At 49.2% G+C, this 6,056-nt stretch overlaps 1 long non-coding RNA gene across 1 annotated transcript; it reads right to left on the reverse strand.

Annotated features, from left to right (window-relative positions):
* Positions 1–954: 954 nt before the first annotated feature.
* Positions 955–4,024, reverse strand: LOC128591707 (uncharacterized). The gene is made up of 3 exons (XR_008381636.1): positions 3,651–4,024; positions 2,271–2,758; positions 955–1,132 (listed from the first exon to the last, which is right to left on the reverse strand). It is a non-coding gene; the product is annotated as an uncharacterized LOC128591707 (long non-coding RNA).
* Between the last annotated feature and the right edge of the window lie 2,032 nt (positions 4,025–6,056).

The raw sequence follows: 6,056 nt of genomic DNA on the forward strand, positions 1-6,056 counted from the left end.
AAACCATATGATCCAGCAATTCCACTTCTACACAAGAGAATTGAGAAACACTATGAATTTTGAAAGCATTATGCTAAATGGAAGAGGCCAGTCACAAAGGTCCACACATTATGATTCATTTTCTATGAAATGTTCATCCAGAATAAGCAAACACATTGCCTATTCTGGGGGGAGGTAGTGCGGTTGGAGGGTGAACATTTCTTAAGGGGTAATGAAAATGGGTCTCAAGTTCTCTCTGGCTACGGTTGTGCATGTCTGTGAATATTCTAAACATCACTGAGCCAGACACTTTAAAAGGGTGGGTTGTTGGCACATTGACTACATCTCAAGAAATCAGTTAAATGGAAAAACACAGCAATGAGATAGGACTGCACACCAACTAGAGTGGCTTAAATTAAGGATGTTGACCATTCTTCTTCCAGGGCGCCTGTAATGGCTCACCCTGCAGTAGAATGACAGGTGGGTGGGTAACTGGCTTCTCAAAGCTCAGCATCAAGACTTCCCTATAAACACCAGTGCCCAGGAAAGTCTTTCTGGCTCTCCCCTGAGTGTCCCTCTGCAACTTCCCTCCAAGAACCACACATCATTGAGTTCTTGCTGAATGAATAACTGTGTGAACCAGTGCAAGGGAAACAATTGAGACACGACTCTCAGTCCCCAAGACTGAACTGGTCCCTAGGACAGAGGTTGCAAAATGGGGGAGCTGGCTATCCCAGCCCAAGATGGGCAGTGCTTCACAACAGTAAGTGCCAGGTGCCAACACTTTAAGGGCAGGAAATTTTATACAAAGAATATAGATTTGGGGCTCCTCTTGGACAGGCCCTGCCTTGCTGCAATTGTCCCCAGATGAGTGGTGGCCACCCGTTCATGCCTTCCTTTCACAGATTTTCAGCATACAGCTGAACAGCATACAGTCAGGAACCCCTGACGCTGGGATCTCCAGAGCAACTCCAGCACTCATTCAGTCAACCATTCCTTTATGCTGTGGGGGTTGAGACCAAGGTGCAGAACCTGTCCAATGTCTCTTCTGCCAGCTTCAGGGTCTGACACACTAACTTCATATGTGATGAAGTTGGGCAGCCCAAAGGAGTCTCCTCTCAAAGGCCTGCATGACATGGGACCTGCATTTCACCTGGGAGAGAGACCAGGGCTTTGGGTAGGATGCTATGCAGACAGTGGAGGGAGTAGGCCATGTAGACAGTTGGGGAGAGAAGACCATAGACCAGTGGTTCTCAACCTGTGGGTCGCAACCCCTTTCTCACGATGGAAATGCATTACATCATTAGGAAGGTTGAGAACCACTGATATAGACAGTGGGGGGAGCAGGCTATGTAGACAGTGGGGGGACCATGAGTGGGGCTGAGCAACTCACAGGGGTGTACCACTCAGTGCACCCCATCTCTGGTAGCACCCTTATTTCAGCCCAAGACAATGGCTGTCTCTCCCAGGACCCAAAGGGTATGGGTGGTCACCACTTCTTGAGTCATACCTAGGCAGATGGTGACACCTGGGCACTGCTTACGGACAGCGTACAGTCAGGAAGGAATGTCTATAAAGAAAGGACAATTCTACTCCACTGAATTCTCCTTGCTTAATAAATGCTAAACTAACATGAAGTATCACCAAGTGCCAGCTCTCTGAGATGCAGCCCGGACCTCTGTTCCCAGGCCCACCTCCAGCAGTCCTCAGGGCAACTGGCCATCCTCCCTTATCCACAACACACGTACTCTCTGGCTCTCTCAAAGAACAGTGAGCCAGATCTGTGGCAAGAAAAGAGGAGGAGCAGGCAGAAAGACAACAGACTCCTTCATCCCATCGCCCTAGAACTCCTTCTAGGCTTATCAGGATCCAGGCCTTAGAGATCAACCTTGCCCAACCCAATGGGGGAGTGAGGTCTGGGGAAAGGGGACTTGTCCTGAGCAGTGTCCCTCCCTCAATCCAGACACTGGACGTTCCCCACGCCCCCTGAACACACACACCATCTTCCCAGTGCCACCCTCACATGCTTAACTTGTAGCTGGGGAATTGCCTGATAGATCAGATAGGCAATGATGTTAAGTCGAAAGAGAAAAGGAAAGAGAATATCATTTAAAAAAATTCTAATTGTCATTTTTTTTTTTTTAGTAAAAGATTCATATGGTCTAAAGAGAATCTGGAGTTGCTATTATTCTTAATTTTAAAGAGAGGTGGCCCAGGACATCCCCTTCATGTCCTCTCTTCCCTCCTGGCCCTTCCTGCTGCTCTGACTCATGCACATGAATGTTACTCACCTCCAAGTTCTCCAGAACCTCCAGGTCACTGAAGACCTTGACCTCAGAGCTGGTCTAGTGGTTGCACAAAAGGTCTAGCTGGCATAGAGACTGGAGCTGAAGGGCACCTCAGCCCTGACCTGTGCTCTGGAGAATTGACTGCTGGGGAGGGAGGCTGTGCCCACCAGAGCTGCCTTCCTCGTGCTCATGTACTTCAGATGCTTGTCCATCAGCCCGTGCATGTTGACCAAGAGAGGTGCTTCCCTAATTCCCCAAGGCATTCCACCTTGTCCCCTCTCTCAGCCATGCACTGCTATTATTATTCTTATAGCTTGAGAATTCCGATACATCCAGGGACCCTGGCCTAGCCAGGACACCCTCTCTGTGACCAGCAGTCTTCCTCAGTGTCCTAGAATCATCTAATCACCAGATCCTCCTCTGAGTGGCACTCCTAGGGCAGGACAAAGCATGATGCCAGAGCCAGCTCTGCATCTCAGGACCAGCCTGGCCTAGAACGACGGAGAATAGATGGCAGATAGCACCACCTGACACTGGGCTGCAGGTTGAGAAAGGGTGGACTCAGGATGGCCTACAACCCCAAGTGCAGCAGGAGGCTCCAGGAAGTCATGATCTATACCTATTTGGGTTCCTGTTCTGGCCTCCATGACTGGTCTGGAGTTGGACAGGCACTGCCAAGCAGGGCCTTGGGGGCTCTATACACTGGAACCTGGATGCTTGGATGTTTCCCTTCCATGGCCACACCAGCAAGTCAGCCTTCTTGCTGCTCCTTGGTTTCCCTTGTCTAGAGGGACAACCTGCAGCCCTCCTGGGGTAGCATTAGAGACTAACTAGGGCAGTGGGACTGTGCCAGGTCCTGGGCTCAGGGCACACTGAGTGTGCACAGGATACCTCTCCTGCTGCTACCTCAGCTCCACCCCACTGGTGTCCCAGCTGTGCAGCAGTTATGCATTGGCCTGTGGTACAGCCAATCTTTGATTAATTATTAAAGATACTCCTGGCCTGTAGTAGATTGATAACCATACCTGTAAGAACAGTCACTGGTTCTTGAGGGAAACGCTGGGAGCAGGACAATCTCCTGGCCAGAAGTTGGTTTGCGGCCTGGAGACAAGCCCTCAAGCAATCGAGTGGTCTAACATGATAAGATCGGTTGCTCGTTAGTAAGCAGGTATTGGGCCTTGAAAATTCGTGGTGCAGGTGTGAGAGTAAAGCTTGGGGAAAAGAGAACATAGCAATCCTTAAGCACGTAGTCCTTGTACCAGGCCTTCCTACACCTGTTGTATAGTGTTTTAATAACTGCTGCAGAGGTAGCTGGAGCATTCCTGCAGCCACAAGGGAGGTTACTCAGTAGGTCGGCTCTCCTGAACTTCTGGGGGGCCTCACCTCTTGCAAGCTTGTACATTCATCAGTCCGTGTTCCGGCTGTTTCCTGCACAAGGTGTTGGCGTGATACAGCGGCACCGACACTGGCCACTTTTCACTTGCTGCGTGCAGGCAGGAGGCCCATCATCCCCATTTCAGGGGGGAGGAGGCTTAGAGGGAACAGCTTCAACACTCACAGGCAGAATGGCAGAAACAGTAGAAGAGGACTCTGATCCAGGGATTTCCCCTCTGAACTCCTTTCTGCTCAGTGTAGATGGTTGCTGAGGCCATGACCCAGCTCAGGATGCCAGCCCCTCCTCGCGGCCATTTGGAGCTACAGAGGCCAGGGCCCTGGTGTTAATTAAACCTTGGGCTGGGCTCTTAACAACCCCTGCTCATCCAGACAGACGGCCGCTGTGAGCTGAATGTGCAGCAGACCCAACACGTCCACATGGCAGACTCTCTGCAAGTCCATTTTCACACTCAAAATACTTGTAAATCTACCCAGAGCAGTGTCAAAGCCTGGTTTGGTGGCAAAAACCTCACATCCTGGAAAGTCAGAGATGGCTAGCTTGAACTGCAGCCAGCAGCTGATGAAGAACTTTAGGTGGAAGGTCTCAATGACTTCTATCTGGGCTGGACAGCACTCACCTAGAGATGGGGAGGAAGTGAAGGTGTGGCCAGACATGCTGGCCACCATACCCAGGCACAGGAGACCCCAAATCACAGAAATAGGCCCCAGGAAGCCAAGAATGGCAGCTTCATCCACATGCTTTCCATGCAGGGCCATAGGGCTGCCTAGAGCTCAAAGATGGAGCCACATTTGATAAAAGCCAAGGATAAACTATATGGGATGGGGGGCAGTCAGAATCACAGAGAGTGTCATATTAGAATTTCACATTTGATCTACAGCATGCATCTGGGGACATGGTAGACAGGCCAGGCCCACTAATGCATATCTCCTTTCCCTGTCAGTAGGGGACAGATGCAACTGCCTTCTGCACAGTAGGAGGACACTGGTCCTGCACTAATACAATGAGTATCATTTCAGCAACACCAGAGTGCTGTCCACTTACACTGAAGCAGGAAAGTAGGTACCATGATACATTAAGCCTGCTCCATTCATCAGAATGAGAATGGTGGGATTTAATTCTACCAGGTAAGTGGCTTAAAAAAACAAACAACAACAACAAAAACAGCCTATACAGGCAGTCTCTGCATTACAAACATCTGACTTACATACCATTCGTACTTATGAACAGAGGATAGTAGAGTAAGTCAGTGAGTTATAAACATTTGACTGACACATGACTTGCACTTATGAATGGAGGCTATTACCGATCATAGGTAAATGCATCACCTGGTTACAAGTTACATACAAATTCAACTTAAGAACAGACTTATACAACCAATATTTTTCTTAACCTGGGAACCATCTGTATTGCCTTATTTATTTCCAGCAGCTGCTGCTGTCCAGGGCTGTCCTAAGCATGGGATGCGGTTAAATGCCCTGCTATGCACAACTTGGTAATTATAAAATTCAAAATCAGTGACTAGTCCTGCTACTTAAGTTATTAGTTCTGGGATTAATGATGGTAACCTGTGGTTTTCTTTTGCTTTAGTGTGTGAGAAACAGGTAATTTGGGGAGGTGGGCTCTTTTATGACACAATCCTTTCACTGGCTTGACTTGCAGAGGACTCAGATTTCTGAAAGGCTGAATGGCATGTTAGGAAGGTGTTAAATGCTCTCTCTGGAGCTGGTATGAGTTTAAACCAAAAAAGCTGATAAAACCCTCTTAGACGGGCATGAAAATGCGAGGAACACTGGCTAGAGCCAGTAACTCAGCACTTTGGGAGGCCAAGATTGGAGGATCACTTGATGCCAGAAGTTTGAAACCAGAAGGGCACAACAAGCCAGCTCCCTCCTCCCTGGAGCCACACACAGTCCTTTAAAGACCAACAAGCTTATGTACCCCACAGCATCAACGACTCTGAAGCCAGCTTCCAACATACCTGCCCAGCAGTGCCCACCAAGCTTTGCCTGGAGGGGCTGCAGCTGCCTCCGACTCCCCAGGCCCAGACTCCTGACCTTCTTTCCCTGTATGTCCACCCGGCTCTGTGCTCCCCTCAGTAGCTAAGATCCATTATTGACCCTCTCTCCCCTCCAGCCCCATTTCCAGATGGTCCTCCACATACACAACAGTACTAGTGAGGGTCGTCCACAGCCTGCTGCTGGTCCCTCTGCAACCACTCCCTTTCTCTCTCATTCCACCTGGGGCCAGGTAAGCTTTCTGAACACAGCCATCACCTGTCACTCTTTGCTTAGAAACAACATCCAAAAGTGATGGATCCAAAAGTCCTCACCCATTTTACCTGGAAATAGCCACAGGAAAAAATAATGTTGACTGAGTATTTGGTATGTGCAAAG

The sequence above is a fragment of the Nycticebus coucang genome, chromosome 8 (genome assembly GCF_027406575.1).
Source record: "Nycticebus coucang isolate mNycCou1 chromosome 8, mNycCou1.pri, whole genome shotgun sequence".
In the NCBI taxonomy this organism is placed as follows: domain Eukaryota; kingdom Metazoa; phylum Chordata; class Mammalia; order Primates; family Lorisidae; genus Nycticebus; species Nycticebus coucang.